This window comes from Hyla sarda, chromosome 3 (genome assembly GCF_029499605.1).
Source record: "Hyla sarda isolate aHylSar1 chromosome 3, aHylSar1.hap1, whole genome shotgun sequence".
In the NCBI taxonomy this organism is placed as follows: Eukaryota; Metazoa; Chordata; class Amphibia; order Anura; family Hylidae; genus Hyla; species Hyla sarda.
The window spans coordinates 410,467,710-410,486,889 of record NC_079191.1 but is presented as its reverse complement, the minus strand read 5'-3'; the positions used below and the strand labels follow the sequence as shown (position 1 = coordinate 410,486,889).

Here is a 19,180-nt window from a genome sequence, read left to right as displayed (position 1 = left end):
AATGTGTATGGTCACCTATAGCAGCATATTGTTGGTGCATATTTCCCACTGCTACAAGTTTAGCCAAAATCTGCTGTTTGGATACACTTTTTAGCAATTTTTAATATTTCATATTTTCAGTATCATATGGATTATCTAAAAAAAAATAAAAAGCCTGACCTAACCTTTTCAATCCCCTGTCACTTCAGATGGCCCCAAGACATTCTGAGGGAGATTCATCAAAAATTGTCCAGAGGAAAAGTTGCCCATAGCAACCAATCAGATCGCTTCTTTCATTTTTAACAAGGCCTCTGTAAAATGAAAGAAGCGATCTGAATGGTTGCTATGGGCAACTAGGCAACTTTTTCTCTGGACAAGTTTTGACAAATCTCCCCCTCTGTACTGGCACCGCAGCAAAGACAACAGTAGGGACGGCACGTGCCCAATGTAGCCAGTGTTTAGCTGAAGAGCCCAAGTATTGCATGAAGTTACCACATTGCTGGTGGGAATATTGGATTTAATAGGTGAGTGCAAGTTCCCAAAGTAACAATACCCATTTTCCAGCATGACAGAAGTACATGGTTTGGTGCTGGGGGTGCAATTCATTTCTTGCATTAGTGCCCAGGGGGTCTAAGTGATCTATTATTAGACAACATCCATCAGTGCAACAGAATTATCAGATAATTAAGGCCAAACAAACAATTGATCCTATGTGACCCCAGACATGTAAACAGCCATATAGTCTTTGGTCATATAATTGGTTGGGAATGGACAGGGCGTCAAATTGTGCCAGGCTTCTTAAAACTCTTCTCTATCTATCTATCAATCTATCTATCTAAAAAACAAAAAAGGATAAGTTGGCCAGCACATATTGATACAAAACTATTGCTTGGACCCGGCATACAGGTTCATGCTGCTAGGCTAAATATACACAAGCAGGAGAATACAGCAGCACACTGCTAGCACAAAGATACAGATAAAACATGAAATGCTATATTGCTACAATTAAAAATGAAAAATTGAGGCACTTCGCTCACCATTTGGCCAAATAGTTTGTACCATCCCACCACGATGAGGTGACCTCATTGGGACAGACCCTACACTATGAATAGCCTCTGTGCAGTCAGTTACCAGGCTTGTAAGGTCTGGGACATCCAGCACCTTATAAAATGGGTGGGGTGCAGGAACCAACATGGAAGTAGCCACTCACCCCATATGTACTATACAAAAAAGGATAAGTTGGCAAGCACATACTGATATACAACTATTGCATGGACCCAGCAATATAGCATTTCATGTTTTATCTGTATCTTTGTGCTAGCAGTGTGCTGCTGTATTCTCCTGCTTGTGTATATTTAGCCTAGCAGCGTGCACCTGTATGCCGGCTCCATGCAATAGTTTTGTATCAGTATGTACTGGCCAACTTATCCTTTTTTGTATTGTACATATGGGGGGAGTGGCTACCTCCATGTTGGCTCCTGCACCCCACCCATCTTATCCTATATTTATCTATCTATCTATCTATCTATCTATCTATCTCTAATCTATCTCATATCTATCTATCTCATATCTATCTATCTATCTATCTATCTATCTATCTATCTCATATCTATCTCGTATCATTCTATCTATCTCATATCTATCTATCTATCTATCTATCTCATATCTATCTCGTATCATTCTATCTATCTCATAACTATCTATCTATCTCATATCTATCTATCTATCTCATATCTATCTCATATATATCTCATATCTATCTATCTATGTATCTATCTCATATTTATCTATCTATCTCATATCTATGTATCTATCTTTCTATCTATCTTATATCTATCTATCTGTCTCATATCTATCTATATATCTATCTATCTATCTAATACCTATCTATTTATCTAATACCCATCTATCTATCTCATATCTATCTATCTCATATCTATCTCGTATCATTCTATCTATCTCATAACTATCTATCTCATATCTATCTATCTATCTCATATCTATCTCATATATATCTCATATCTATCTATGTATCTATCTCATATTTATCTATCTATCTAATATCTATGTATCTATCTTTCTATCTATCTTATATCTATCTATCTATATATCTGTCTCATATCTATCTATCTATCTATCTATCTAATACCCATATATCTATCTCATATCTATCTATCTCATATCTATCTATCTATCTATCTATCTATCTATCTATCTCATATCTATCTATCTATCTCATATCTATCTATCTACACAGCAAGGTAGAGGCAGCACAACTAGAGTTCAAAAATATACTTGGGGTGCAGGCAAGTGAGGTGCACGGTCCCAATCACAGACCATGAAAGTAGATCCAAGACAAAATGATCCCTGCTGCAGACCTGGATAGTGCAAATCAGTGAAGGTTTATTAACCCATAAAGACAATCGTCTTTATGGGTTAATAAACCTTCACTGCTTTGCACTATCCGGGTGTGCTGCGAGGATAATTTTGTCTTGTATCTATCTATCTATCTATGGGTGAGATTTATCAAAACCTATAGAGAGGACAAGTTGCCCATAGCAACCAATCAGATCGCTTATTTCATTTTTCAGAGGCCTTTTTAAAAAAAATGAAAGAAGCGATCTGATTGATTGCTATGGAGAACTGGTCCCATTTTCCTCTGCACAGGTATTAATAAATCTCCCCCTATATATCTATCTCATATCTATCTATCTATCTAGTCTAATCTATCTATCTGCTTTCAATTCAAAGACATATTTTAACAAAAAGCACCTATTAAAAAAACAAAAAACATGTTAACCATGTCATCTTGGATGTAGCACAGGACCTAAAGTGCAGAGGATGTTTAAACTATTTTAGACCTAAGTAAACCTGTGGCTGCTTCCTGCCTCACTGGACAGTGTGATACCTCCGCCTGACCTCTGTCCTCTGACTGTCATTGGGGGTGATTGATGGTGTTAGGTCAGAACCAAGTGAAACCCCCACAGCATGTATGTAAAGTGTGGACGGTCAGTGTCTAAGGAACAAGACTGCAAATTAGTCACAGTGGTAAAAATGGATTTAAAAAAATAAATAAATCCATTTCATATTAATTTATGGTATATATATATATATATATATATATATATATATATATATATATACATATTAATATACTTGACTAATTATACAATATATAAATTATATATTTTTTTTATCTGACAATAATAGAACTATATTTGTTTTTTTAGTATCTAATGTTTTCATATATGTCACTATTTACGGAATATTCTAACTCCATACCAGCCAAGGTCTGTTATGGGGTGAGGCAAGAAGCGAGTAGAAGTAGGATAACCTCTTATGAATCACTAAAAGTCAATATAGTTTTCTATGCGGCTCCAAACCACAGCTGAAAATAAATACTTAGAGGTGTAAGAGTTGTCAAAACAGCACAGCATACTTCTCTATGGAGTTAAGACTCTAAAATCTCTGAGCATGGAAGAGGAGAAGAAATGGCCACCCACGATGTCACGCCACGACATACTGTACACGGTTCACTATAAACGCTCTAGGCTAAGTTTCCACTTGTTTTTTTGTGTGCAATTTCCCCCCCCCCCCCCCCCCCCCCAAAAAAAAAAAATGCCAAAACAGCCCCCATGGCGTTTTTTCCTTGAAAAAATGCTGCGGTCAGATGTTAGCTGTAAATCAATGGTGTTTTTTCACTCTTTTTTAGCTCCTTGGCGGTTTTGCAAAGTCGTAGCATGTTGAGCCTATGCCGTTTTTCTCCCTGAAATCGTGACGTTTTTTCTCCCATAGAAGTCTATGGGAGTAAGAAAACACCAAGCAAAACGACATTTGGGTTTTAACTTTGTCGTTTTTGCAGACGGTTTCTATTCTTTTTGGGACTTTAGTGATCCAAAAAAGTGATGAAGATACCTATTTTAATAAAAAATATCGTAGGGTACCATTAAAAAAATATATATTAAAAAAGATACAGTAGTGATGGTAACAAAATTTTTATAATTTTTTAAACAGGGATCAATTTTTGTTGGCAGGCAGAGCACTAAAAATGTAGTCGACAATAATAAAAATGTAGTGTGTGCGTGTTTTTCACTTTTTGTAAAAAAATTTTTAGGTAGTGCTACTACTACTCCCAGCATGGAACACACTGTTCCATGATGGGATTGGTAGTACCTGAACTAACTGACAGATCGCCCATTGGCCAGATGGTTACAGCCAATCACAACTCTCTGTGGGAAATATGAATATGTGAATATATACGTCAGTGCAGGGGACCATAGAAGAGCGGATGCCACATCTATACATTATACAGGAGGATCATAGCGGGTGTCAGGAGTGACATCTGCTATGATCTGTCCTTAACTGCAGGTACTACTGCTCCCAACATGGACCATACTCTGATTCATGTTGGGAGCAGTAGTACCTGCAGTTAAGGATAGATCACAGCGGGTGTCACTCCTGACACCCACTGCGATCATCCTTCATCCCTGAGATGCGGAGCGGCTTTCTCCTGAGTTAGCATCTCGGCTCTGTACTCCGACCGGCCACTCACTTATTCATATTTCCCGTTGAGAGCAGTGATTGGCTGCCACCATCCAGCCAATCCTCAATCTGGGCGGAAAATATGAATGAGTAATGTGAATTTCTATTCACATCACTGGCCGGCCCGGAGTATAGTGCAGAGATGCAAGCGCTGTACAGAGTCACTCCGCATTGCTGCTATATTATGGACGATCGCACCTGGTGTCAGGAGTGACAACCAGGGCGATCTGCCTATTAGTACTGGAACTACTACTCTCATCATGGAACTGTGTGTTCTATGCTGGGAGTAGTAGTACGATCTAAAAAATATTTGAAAAAAAAGTGAAAAATACACACACACTACAGGGGAGATTTATCAAAACCTGTACAGAGGAAGAGTGGGGCAGTTGCCCATAGCAACCAATCAGCTCGCTTCTTTCATTTTTAAAGAGGCACAGGAAAAATGAAAGAAGCAATCTGATTGGTTGCTATGGGCAGCTGCACCACTCTTCCTCTGTACAGGTTTTGATAAATCTCCCCTGTAGTGTGTGTGTATTTTTCACTTTTTTCAAATATTTTTTAGATCGTACTACTACTCCCAGCATAGAACACACAGTTTTTGATAAATCTCCCCTGTAGTGTGTGTGTATTTTTCACTTTTTTAAAATATTTTTTAGATCGTACTACTACTCCCAGCATAGAACACACAGGTTTTGATAAATCTCCCCCTACATTTTTATTATTGCCGGCTACATTTTTTTAGTGCCCTGCCCGCCCACATACATTGATCCCTGTTTAAAAATTTATTTAAATTTTGTTTTAAAAATTATAAATTTAGTTAAATACATTATTTTCCATTACTACTGCATCCTTTTATTAATTTTTTTTTTTATCCAACAAATTTTGAAAAAGAACATCAAAGGGAGCAGAAAAAATGCAGTCAAACACAGGAAAATGCAGGGACGTTTTTTCGAGCTTTTTTTGGGCCACAAAAAAACAAGTAGAAACCGCCTCATTGTACCTACAAGATCTCAGAGATAAAATCACACATCATCACTTTAAAGGAGTACTCTGGTGTAATTATTATTATTTTTTTTATTCAACGGAAAATTCTTAATCCTTTCAGTACTTATTAGCGGCTGTATACTACAGAGGAAATTCTTTTCTTTTTGGATTTCTTTTCTGTCATGACCACAGTGCTCTTTGTCCATCTTAGGAACTGTCCAGAGCAGCATATGTTTGCTATGGGGATTTTCTCCTGCTCTGGACAGTTCCTGACATGGACAGAGGTGTCAGCAGAGAGCACTGTGGTCATGACAGAAAATAAATCCAAAAAGAAAAGAATTTCCTCTGTAGTATACAGCCGCTAATAAGTACTGGAAGGATTAAGAATTTTTTATAGAAGTAATTTACAAATCTGTTTAACTTTCTGTTTAAAAAAAAAAAGTTTCCCACCAGAGTACCCCTTTAAAGAACAGAAGTGCCAAACTCTGCCAAAGGACTCTTCATGACTTTGCCTACCAAAACCAAATATCACTAATTTGGCTTCTTCTAGGGCAGTGTTTTCAAACCTGGATGCCTCCAGCTGTTGCAAAACTAGAACTGCCAGGAGGCACCCTGGTTGAGAAACACTGTTCTAGGGTTTGGTCAGTCATTCCCCAATCCTGGTAAATAGTGTTAGGGAAAGCAGATTTAAAGGGGTAAATCAACTGGTGTCAGAAAATTAAACAGATTTGTAAATTACAGTGCTCTCTGCTGACACCTCTGTCTGTGTCAGGAACTGTCCATGACAAAATAGATTTTCCATGAGGATTTGCTCCTACTCTGGACAGTTCCTAAAATGGACAAAGGTGTCAGCAGAGGACACTGTGGTCAGACAGAAAGGAAATTCAAAAAGAAAATAACTTCCTGTGGATCATACAGCAGCTAAGTACTGGAAGAATTAAGATTTCTAAATAGAAGTAATTTACAAATTTGTTTAACTTTCTGGCACCAGTTGATTTATAAAAAATAAAAAACAACATGTTTTCCAGTGGAGTACCCCTTTAACCTGTACCTCTCAATGACAGAAACATAATGCGACCAGATAGAAATGTTACAATGTTACAAAACCCGGAGTACAGGTATGGTCTGATTAGCACTGGAGTCTGACACAAGAGGGCCAAAAAGTGCTTTCCTGCTGCCCTATGAAAAGGCTCCCAGAGGCTACTTTTGGGTAGTGTACATCTTGGTGACAGATTGTGGACTGTTAGACATGCCTCTACAATGTACTTGAAGAAACCCAAAATCTCGAATAGACTTTGAAAGGGCGCTCTTCATTAGACTGTGAAGGATGGTCCTTTCAACAAATTGCACACCATCTAGGCCAGGGGTTCTCCATTGGTGGTACGCATACCCCTAGGAGTACATCACGGGTTGTGCGGGGTACACCAATGCGCTGACCAATACCGGCCATGCATTGGCCAGTATTTGTCAACACAAATGGGAGAATGGCCGCGGCAGCTCTCTGTAAAGTACCGCAGCTACTTTACAGGAGCTGCGTGGTTGCCAGGCAGACATGTGATGTCCCCTGACGATGCGTGGAGGTACCACACAGTGCAGAAGGACGTCACCCATGAGTGCGGCCCCGCTGAATGGGACTCCGGGAACAGGACGCTTGTATACCCGAACAGGCCGGGTAATGTAAAAAAATAAATAAATAAATAAAGTGTATTGATGGGAGGGATATTATTGTATGTATATACTCGCCCAGGGTGATCGGAGGGGGGGCAGGAGGGGGGGTTTGGAGAAATAATGGCACAAGGGCATTAAGATGGAGGGGGAGGGATAATGGCAAAAGGGGATCAGAGGGAGGGGGAATTATGGCATAGGGGATTAAGATGGAGGCGGGGGTGGTGTAAAGATCACCCCCCCTCTGATCCCCTTTTACCATTATTCCACCCCCCCTTCTGATCCCCTTTTGCCATTATTTCCCCTCCCCACAAATCTTAATGCCCTTTTGCCATTACCCCCCCCCCCCCCTCCCTCTGATCCCATGTTGCCATTATCTGCTAATGGCAAAATGGGATCAGAGGGAGGGGGTGGTAAGCCCACCCCATTATGAAAATAAGTAATTTTATGACTTATTTTGTCCGTGGGTACCCCTCGCGTGTAAGTTCAGCGCGAATTTACACGCAAGGGGTACCCGCGGACATACTTTCACCCTTTGTGGGTACAGTCGTGAAAAAGGTTCAGAGCCACTTATCTAGACCATTCTGACCAAGATGTTGGGACTTGTTAAGAGAAGTGGTTTTGTGAGGGCACACACAAGATTAACAGGCTTCGGAAGGTCAAGATAAACCACCAGTCGAGAGACTCATTTGGTCCACCGACAAGCACGTGCAAGTCCCACAGTTTCGTTGTCCACCATTCAGAGACAGGTAGCACCTTTCTTACAGACCCGGTCTCTGCCAGGACCATTTTCCAGGCATTTAGAGAAAGGAAATTTGTTGGCACCATATCATTTTTAGCAACAAATACAAGTTCTGTTCTGGGTCTGACAATGGTCTTGTTAGAGTATGGTGACCTCACGGTGAGCTCTTCAATCCTGCTTATGCTATGGAGCTTAAAAGAGAGGTAAAGGCGCTCCATAGGGTAAATCACACATGAAATAGGGTACGGTAAAATTGCATGAAAGCCGCTCACCCTGGGTGGTTGTCAGGGGTCAAGTCCTGGGAAAAAAGTGTGGGAACTCACCCTTGATTTCCACCAAAGGGCTAGTGCTACAGGACTCCTTAAAACGGGAATGGTGTTCCTGCTGTGAAAAAAGTACAGAAACTCCGGACTTGAGCCCTGGTGGTTGTGTACCATCATACACAACAATGATTAGCACATGATAATGGGTTGGAATCACCATCTGCAGCCCTCCAGCTCAGATATAACTTGTAAGTAGAATAGGCTTCAGTGGAAACAGCAGGTTCAATGTGGCGCTGACTGGACCCAAGTATACACGTTGAACCTGCTGTTTCCACTGAAGCCTGTCCTACTTACATTATGCTGTAGAGCGACAAACTGCCCCAACTGCTGGTGTGATGATCTGGGGAGCCATCGGGACAGCCGGCCATCCCTGGTAGTGATACGAAGGACACTAACAGCATTGTGATATGTGCAGGATGTCCTGGAGACACATCTGTTGCCTTTTGTGGCTTCCAAGTAGCATTTTTCTTTAGCAGGCTAATGCTCGTCTACACACAGCAAGGGGTTCCCATTAAAGTGGAAATCTGGTGAAAACCAACTATTTTCAAATCAATTGGTGCTGGAACTCTAAGGGTCTATTCACACTTACAGTATTCTGCACAGATTTAACGTGCAGGATTTCAAGTCATTCAGTTTACAGTGAAATCTGCAGCAAAAAATCCTGCACATCAAATCTGCGGATTAAATCTGCGCAGAATACTGTACGTGTGAATAGACCCTAAAACAGATTTATAAATTACTTCTATTGAAAAATCTTAACTCTTCCAGTACTTAGTAGTTCTTTTCTTATTACATTTCTTTTCTGTCTGACTACAGTGCTCTCTGCTGACACCTCTGATCATGAAACTGTCCAGAGTAGGAGAAAATCCCCATAGCAAACCTCTCCTGCTCTTGACAGTTCCCGAGACAGACAGAGGTGTCAGCAGAGAGCACTGTGGTCAGACAGAAAAGAAATTCAAAAAGAAAAGAACTTCCTCTGTAGTATACAGCAGCTGATTAGTATTGGAAGGATTAATATTTTTAAATAGAAGTAATTTACAAACCTACTGAGGAAAGGGCCGTGTGTAAAGCACATGTGAGCCCAGAAACGCGTCTAGGTATAAGATTATTATACATCACCGCTACCTGACTGTTCAAAGGCGAACTCCGATCCAGTTCTGCTATGCAGTACACCATTCCCGGAATCATCTTCCAGGCAGCATTGCCCAAGCGCCTGTGACGTCACCCACCATCGAGTTACCTAGAAGTCCGCACCTGCTTCATCGTATGGTTACCATCTGCAGCGAAACATCAGCAAGCGGTTATTATTACAGCTGGTCTGTGGCAGGCAGACTGCCGCGAGGACGCATGCCAGCGTCTGGTACCACCTAATCGTGCGGACTCCACATTTCAACTCAAGGTGACTTTCTATCGGGATGTATTGCAGACTGGTAATTATAATTTACCCATTCTACGTTTAAAATTTGGAATCTATATCCTATATGGGACTTTACCTTACGTATAATTGGAATCCATACCTTTAAGGGACATTTAACCCATTTGAAATATCGGAGGCCGGATTTAAAGTATTATTGCATTGTTAAAAAATTCTCAAAAAAATTCTCAATGCTAGCTATTGGTGTGTGTATAAGTTTTATAAGTTTTATATTGTAATTTTCCTCGGCACAAGGGCCCTTGTGTTTCGAGGAGTTATTGTTTATATTTTATATGTATTTTAAAATACATTATTTTAATATGTATTTTAATATTTCATTTTATAATTGAAGCACGATCCAGTCATCATTTTTACCATTACATCACTGTATCAGGCAACTGATACTAGTCTAGAGGGGTTGGCTACTTTTTAAATTTGCAAATCTGTTTAACGTTCTGGCACCAGTTGATTTAAAAAACAAAATGTAACTCCTTAACGACACTGGACATATATTTATGTCCTACGCCGGCTCCCACTATATAATGCGGGGTCACATGGTAACCCCGCGTCATATCGGGACGGTCCCAGGGGCCATCAACGGCTGGGACCCGCAGCTAATACAGGACATCATCGATCATAGGGATGCCCGGTATTAGCCCTTCAGACATGGCGATCAAAGTTGACCGTCGCATCTGAAGTGAAACCGAAAGCATCCCAGCAGCTCAGTCGGGCTGTTCGGGACCGCCGTGGTGAAATCGCGGCATCCCCCACAGCTTGCAGGACAACAGGAGGATCCCTACCTGCCTCCTGGGTGTCCGATCGCCGAATGACTGCTCCGTGCCTGAGATCAGGGCTGGAGCATTCGAGCGGCGATAACACTGATCAATGCCATGTTAATACATGGCAGTGAACAGTGTAAGAGATCAGTCTGTGCAATGTCATAGTCCCCTATGGGAACTATAACATTGCAAAAAAAAAGTGAAAGAAAAAGTGTTAATAAATGTGATATAACCCCTTCCCTAATAAAAGTCATAATCACCCCCTTTTCCCTTAAAAAAAAAATGATGTAAATAAAAATAAATATAAACATATTTGGTATCGCTGCGTGTATAAATGTCCAAAACTATAAAAATATATTGTCAATGAAACTGCACAGTCAATGGCGTACACGTAAAAAAATTCCAAAGTCCAAAATAGCGTATTTTTGGTCACTTTTTATACCATAAAAAAATGTATAAAAAGTGATCAAAAAGTCCAATCAAAACAAAAATTATACTAATAAAAAAAAATAAAAAAGTTATAGGGGTCAGAAGATGACATTTTTAAACGTATAAATTTTCCTGCTTGTAGTTATGATTTTTTCCAGAAGTACGACAAAATCCAACCTATATAAGTAGGGTATCAATTTAACCGTATAGACCTAAAGAATAATGATAATGTGTAATTTTTACTGAAAAAATGCACTGCGTAGAAACAGAAGCCCCCAAAACTTAGAAAATTTTGTTTTTTCTTCTATTTCGTCGCACAATGATTTTTTTTCCGTTTTGCTGTGGATTTTTGGGTAAAATGACTAATGTTACTGCAAAGAAGAATTGGTGGCGCAAAAAAAAACCTATAATATGGATTTTTAGGTGGAAAATTGAAAGGGTTATTATTTTTAAAAGGTAAGAAGGAAAAATCGAAAATGCAAAAACTGAAAAATGCTGAGTCCTTAAGGGGTTAATATGTATACAAGATAGCAACACTGTTTCCTTTGCCACCAGATTTATCCCCAGTTTAGTATTTATGGTGCCCGGCAGGGTACTAAAGCCTCCTTTCCACTGTACAGTCTCCCCCTAATAAACTTATCCATTACTACTAATATTTTAATCACTTACACATATCAATATTACATTTACACATACAAACTTTCATTGGATTTCAACTACTCCTTGGTGCATTGGGGAGCTATTTTTTTGTTGTCAATGAATGAATTTTGTCTTTTCCCGTCTATTAATTATTTAAAGTGTACCCGTCAGATCCAACAAAAAAAATGTTTTTAAATATATCACTCAGTACCTAATCCTGACCATGTACATCAAATTTTTATGTGTCTAGCACCTTTATTTATTTTTTATTACACTTTTAATTTAGCTCACTAGTCTGAATTCCTCCCAAAGGGAGGGGGCGTGGCCTCACTGTGCAGGTCTCCGCCCCCTCCCTCAGTGTGCTGTCTGCTCACATCTCCCCTAGCATTAGCAAAACTACAACTCCCAGCTTGTCCTCACTGACAGTAGCGGGACACAAGCTGACAGGGGGAGGATTTTTCCTCCAGCTCTGAGCCCTGCACTCACAGCTGTCAATCAAGGAAGTGTGTCCATGACATAGGTGATGACTCATGGACACAGCAGGACTAGTATGTGTCCAAGCAGGCAGGGGCGGTAGTTGTTTGACTGGCTTTTTCAGTAAGAAATACAGAAAATTTTCAATTGAAAGCAATTGCAAAACCTATTGGTTATACATGCTTTACAACATATCAAAAGTATTTGTATCTGACAGTGCCCATTTAAAGGGGTACTCCCCCCAGCATCTTAACCCCTAACCAAAGGATAGAGGATGAAATGTCAGATCGCCGGGGTCCCGCTACTGGGGACCCCCGGGATCTCCGCTGCGGCACCCCACTATCATTACTGCACAGAGCTAACTCGCTCCGTGCGTAATGACGGGCAATACAGGGGCCGGAGCATTGTTACGTCACTGTTCTGCCCCCTCATGATGTAACGACCCGCCCCCTCAATACAAGTCTATGGGAGGGGGCGTGGCGACCATCACGCCCCCTCCCATAGACTTGCATTAAGGGGGCGGGGTGTGATGTCACAAGGGGGCAGAGCCGTGATGACACGATGATCTGGCCCCTGTATCGCCTGTCATTACGCACAGAGCGAGTTAGCTCTGCGCAGTAATGATAGCGGGGTGCCGCAGCAGAGATCCCGGGGGTCCCCAGCGGTGGGACCCCGGCGATCTGACATTTTATCCCCTATGATTTGAATAGGGGATAAAATGTCTAGGGGTGTAGTACCCCTTTAAGGACGTTTAATGTGTAACTGTCCCACAGCTGATCGATTAGTGGATCTTGCTGCTTAGCTCTTCGCAGCAGGAGTTTCTAATAGTTTAGCCTCTCCTTTAACATCTCTGCCTTATGCAGAGTGATGCGAATTATATATATATATATATATATATATATATATATATATATATATATATATATATATGGCAATTGAACCCAGGATTCCTTGCATTTCCCTAGTATCTTTTTCTAGTCTACTTTTGTTCCTTGTCAGTCCAGTTGGTTTATCGTTCATTCTTGTGTAGTCCTTGTTTTTGTATCAGTAGCTTCTGTTCTTCCTTTTGCTTCATAGTCCAGAACATCTCAGTCCTGGTTTTTTGTTTCTAATTCCTAGAGAACTTCTGTTGGTTGTCTTAGGGTTCATTTTGCACATTACATGTCGCCTTATTAGGGACATTTTCAGGGATATTGAGGGACAGTGGAGTCTGGTGTTAAGGTGTTACTGTAACGACAAACAACTTTTCACATGTCACTCAAACAGGTCAAAAGTTGTTGATCGCATCGGGTCTCAGCTAATCACTCCCACTACTTTCTATCTTTTGACTGGCATAAAAATGCCATTATTACTTAACATTCTAAGAATAAATATATGTTTGCTTTTACATAGTCTATGCCTAGACTCCTCTCAGAGGTGGTCTTAGTATTGAGGCCAGGTGATGCCCTTTGCTTACAAAAAATTCTTAACAAAAAAAGTAAACTTCGGGCAGGATAATGAGGTCTGAGCAATGGTCTTTGTTGACAGCATTGGCTCTTGATCTTTACATTCCTCATATTCCCTTCCTTGTAACCAGTTAAAAAAGACAGTGAAAGGTTTCAGCCATCTTTGTATTCAAAACAATGAAAAAAGGGAAAGCAAACCAAACCAAGTCAGACCAAGCAAATCCCCCGAGCTGATGTGAAAGCGGAGGGGATTGTTCAGCTGAAAGACTTCTATTGACGTGATCCAACTCTCTTCAAAATGGCTGTTTCCCTCCTGGACAGAAACAACAACTCAAGCATTTGCCTGTTACCTGATCCCTAGATAAAGACTGGCTGAAATGTAACCATTATTGGATGGGATTTGCTGATAAATAAGTCAGAGGACAGTACTTGTCTGCAGGTTTTCCAACTGATTTAAAATAAGCTCTTAAAAAACATGACAGATCCTCATCACAAATCATTCCAGTTTTCTCCAGGGAAATACCGCTATCGGAAAGCAAAGATTATATAATATAAATAATATCATTTCACGTTATTAAATAATGAAATATATATATATATATATATATATATATATATATATATATATATTAAATCACTCGGAACATAAAATGTTGAACATTTTGGTAATTGGAATAATTTTTTTTACAAAAGGTTCCTGTTTAGATATTATTAATACAATTCATAGGACAGCTCTTTGGACTTCTAATTAAAGGGGGTTATCCACCATAAGGTGACTTTAGTACTAACCTGCCAGACAGTAATGGGCATGCTTAGAAATAATCCATGCCTGTCTTGTGGCTAAATGGCTGTGTTGTGATTTCACCATAACACTGCTGCTTTCTTTTTGTGAAACGGCTATTTCACTTTTCTTCCTCCCACACATCAGTCACCCCACCCATTGTAGCACACCTGAGCTGTCTTGCATGCTGTGCTGTTCTGTAAGCTACAATTTCCTACAGGGAGAATGATCAGACAGGCTCCCTTTGAACACCTGACTAGTGATGTAATATCTCAGGCTGCATTGCAACCTGGGAAAAGCAGAGACAACACTCCTTTTTTATGCTGCTAAAAATGATCATTGGGGAAAATATTAGATAATAATTGCAAGACCAACCACCAAACACAGGTACAGACACTATATTATGAACTACACTAACTTTACAGCCTATGTAGCACAGTTCTTGTGGTCACATATGCTCAGTAGCCCAGTCCTGTTGTACTGCTGGGGGGGGGGGGGGGGTTATTAGGTAGGCAGCAGTTTCCCCACATTAGGAAGGTACAGTTTCAGCCACATTAGGTAGCATAGTTTCCCCACATTAGGTAGCCATGGCACAGTTTCCCCACATTAGGTAGTGCAGCACAGATTACCCACATTAGGTAGCGCAACACAGTTCCCCACATTAGGTAGCGCAGCACAGTTTCCCCACATTAGGTAGCCTTAGCACAAATTCCCAACATTAGGTAGCCGTAGCACAGATTCCCCAGCTGGATAGCACTACTTACATCTGCCTGCGTGGACTCCCTGGACGGAGGTGCACGCTATAAGTGACGTCCTCGCACGCGCAGCGCAGGACGTCGGTGTCCCTGTGCGGCGCTTGCTATGACATCACTCACCGTGCACACCTCCGCCAGAAAGTCCCTGCAGGCAGATGTAAGTAGCAGTTTAGTGAAGGGGCAAGACTGGTTGCCCCATCATATGTGCATCGGGTCCCATGTAGCAGTGTTTGCCGGAGTGTGTAAAGTCTTCCGGCATTTAGCCCTGCTTGCCTGAAGCAGGGCTAAATGCCTGAAGAAATCACCTGCCCGGCACCCAGAACATGTCCTGGGCATCGGACAATACAAATTCCAGATCCCTGGTGAGGGCCGCAAAACTTGGTTCCGTGGCTAATACTGGACATTACTGATTGGGCTGATGTCCGGTATTAACCCTTTAGACACCATGATCAAAGTTGATTGCGGCATCTAAACCGGGAGAAAATATTGCCAGTTAGCTCAGTAGAGCTGTTCGGGACTGCCGCAGAGAAATCGTGGCATCCCGAACAGCTGAGAGGACATCGGGAGGCGCCTTACCTTGCTCCTCGCTGTCCGATTGTCGCTCCGTTGCTCCAAGTCTGAGATCCAGGCTGGAGCAATCAAGCACAGATTACACTGATCAATGCTATGCTATGGCATAGCATTGTTTAGTGTATGCAATCAAAGGATTGAATGTACCCGGAGTGCTCGGCGTAACAGTATGAAGCTGATAATGCTGAGAAAAGACTCAGGTCCATTAGTTCCAACTTATGTGCTCATGCTGATCGAGCAGAAGGCAATATCTCCATGATGTCTACACCATTTGCCCCTACTAGTCGAATAATCCTTTTTGACCTCAAATATTAAACTCACAATAAATCCCTTGACCAACGTCCATTTTAGCAAATCTAGTACATATAATCTGTGACTTTATATCTTTTAGAAAAGGGTCTCAGGACCCTGTCATTCTGCTTCAATAAATCAATTATGTATTATTTGGCAAGGAGTTCCATAGTTTTTCAGTAGAATTTCACAAAGAAAAACTTGCCCTCATTTCATCTCCTAGATCAGTATTAAGGACCCTAAAGGCATTTACATATTGGTATTAAGCATGTGCATATTACCTTAATATTATTACATTGTTTATATATTTATTTATACTTTACAGATGTTATATTTTTTTTTACCTTGCTACATGTTTGCACATACTGTATGTCTGGCCTCATATATGGCAACTGGTGTAACAGAGTCTGACTTAATAAAAGGAAAATAGAACTGTAGGTCCAGGACTTCCTGACACTAACCAGACAATATGCTCATTTTTTGAAATAACAATGAAAATATTGTAATTCTTGTATTCCAGCTCTGGAGGGAAAAACATGAAAAGTATTATTAAGCAGCCTTCTAGGGAAATATGCAAGATCTGATGTACCCGTATGCAGATATCGGAGTAAATCGTAGGTTTGATAGATGTCCAGTGCTTAAAGGGGTACTCCGCCCCTAGACATCTAATCTCCTATCTGAAGGATAGGGGATAAGATGTCTGTTCGCGGGTGTCCCACTGCTGGGGATCCCCGCAATCTAGAATGCAGCACCCACCTGTGAGCACTGCAGGAAGCGCTGGAGGCTCCAAGTCTTATGCCTTCCGACCATGGGACTGAGTATAGTGACGCCACATCTCCCTGTATGACGTCACGCTTGCCCCCTCAATGCAAGTCTATGGGAGGGGGTGTGACGGCCATCCTGGACCCCCACGATATCCCTGCTGCACCCGGCATTCATTTAGAGCATCGGGTGCAGTACCGGAGACTCATGACATCACGGTCATTCCCGCTCATGACATCATGGCCACACTCCCTCAACGCAAGTCTATGGGAGGGGGCGTGATGGCCCATAGACTTGCATTGAGCCAAGGCGTCACAAGCGGGGCATGGCCTTGATGTCACGAGCCTCTGGCCCACATTGCTAGTCATCCAGCACAAAGTTCACTCCGTGCACCGGATGTCTGGGGTTCCGCAGCGGCGGGACCCCCGCGATCAGACATCTTATATTACTGCTTAATGTCCCTGATTTATTCATTTTATTTGTGTGAAATGTTGTTTCATACTTGGATGATTCCACATTACTTACTAGAAGGCCATCACAGGTCGGGAAAGTTTTCTGACCAGCTTTTATTTGGGAATTTCCAGTCATTTATTCACAGGATTTTGTGTTAATTTAATAGTAAAAAGGTTGGGTTGTGAGAACCCGCCTCTTTTTTTGGTCAACCACACTCCTTTTTCGGATTTGTTGGATTTGTAGTTTTTTTTTAAAGAATTTGTGATGCAAGGCGTCAAAGTGTAGCGCACCTCGCCTCATTTTGGTGCACAACCCTACAAAAGCAGGTCGGGTTTACAATAGTAAATCAAGGCCGATGAGGCCATAGTCAACCATACAAATAAATAATTCCCATCAAAACAAATAGATCAGAACAAACAACACACCAATTGAGAAAGGAAATATTGGTGGGATATAGAAACATAGAATGTGTCGGCAAATAAGAACCATTTGGCCCATCTAGTCTGCCCAATCTGAATCCTATCAATAGTCCCTGGCCCTATCTTATATGAAGGATAGCCTTATGATTATATGTGGTATCTAGACAGATAACCAGAGGGGTGATGAGTAGTGATGAGCGGCATAGGCCATATTCGAATTTGCGATATTTAGCGAATATATGGACAAATAATCGTCCTATATTTGCGAAATTCGCATATTCGCTATGTTAGTTTTTTTTCATGCAAAAATTCGTAATGAAATTTGCATAGTGCGCATGCGCGATTATATCTGTCACCTAAAAGAAGGGAGAGATCAATGTCCTCTGACTGGAAGTGCCGATATTCACAAATATTTGCATATTCACAAGAAAACACGAGTATTCGTCATTACGAATATATATCACTATATTCTAGAAATTCTCGAAATCACGAATTGCCGATATTCGCGGTAAAAATTTGTATTTCGAATATTCGCGCTCAACACTAATGATGAGTTATTTTCAATAAGCAATCCTTCCTCTGGTTATCAGGGTTATTCTGCAGATAATCCTGAGCTATTTACAGATAGTATAGAGTGTTGTTAGCATCCCTCACAGAGATCTTCACCTAAGATATACTGGCCCACATTTATCCTTGTAGTGTAAGTGAAGCATTTTTTACACCTTTTTTTGTGTGTGCTGGTAATGTGTAGGAGTACCACATTTGTTAAATGGTCAAAGAACATATGATAAATTTAGTGCAGGTCACATTTTCTGAAACTTCTGTCTTCACATGCACCAAAAAGCTACACCAAGCCTGGGCTGGGGTAGTTTTAGAGATTTTTCAGTGGCTTTGTGCCTTTTTAGCTCCTTTTCACAAAAAGGTGCAGTATTAAAACCCTTCCATATCATGTATATTGCCAAAATCAGTGGATTGCAACTAAAAATCAGACGAAATGTGTAAACAAAAAGGCGCAAAGAAATGCACAAAAAACTCTGCTTGCTCCTTTTTTTTTGCCCCTTTATAGACACAAAAAACTGTCTAAAGACAATGATAAATCTCTAAAATGGCTGCTAAAGCTATTATAGTGGCTTTGTTATCACCCCTATACTGACTCCTGAATGGCTGGGAGAGCTGCTTAAAAGGCATTATGGTATTCCCTGGGGTCATGTGATCTTCCCTCTTTCTTTTTTCTACCATGTGGCTGATGTTATTTTAGAAGGTACTGCTATGCTGAACCTCCCCAGCATTCTAGCTGATCCAAACTTTATCAAAGCTCTGACCAAACTAAGGTTCCACAGGTTCAGTTCGTTCATATCTGTTTTTATCTAGAGACTTTTTTTTTTTACTCTTAATAACAAAGGGAATTTAAAGGGGTACTCCACCCCTAGACATCTTATCCCCTATTAAAGGATAGGCGATATGATGTCTGATCGCAGGGGTCCCGCTGCTTCGAGCATCAAGCCCCCTCCCATAGACATGAATGGAGGGAACATGGAGTGACGCCGGGTGCTGCAAGGAGATCATGGTGGATCCCAGCAGTGTGACCTCCACGATCAGACATCTTTTCCTCTATCCTTTTGCATAGAGGATAAGATATATGGGGAGGAGTACCCCTTTAAATAAAAGAAAAACTACAATTTATTAGTCCCGTGTTCTGTTGCTTTTATGTCTTTCTACAGCTTGAGGTTTCCC

At 40.9% G+C, this 19,180-nt stretch overlaps 1 long non-coding RNA gene across 1 annotated transcript in view; it reads left to right on the top strand.

Annotated features, from left to right (window-relative positions):
* Window positions 1-346: 346 nt before the first annotated feature.
* LOC130360861 (uncharacterized) overlaps window positions 347-19,180 on the top strand; it is a 77,536-nt gene continuing 58,702 nt past the window's right edge. Inside the window, exon 1 of the long non-coding RNA XR_008890841.1 lies at window positions 347-503. This is a non-coding gene — a long non-coding RNA (uncharacterized LOC130360861). The remainder of the gene's footprint in view (window positions 504-19,180) is intronic.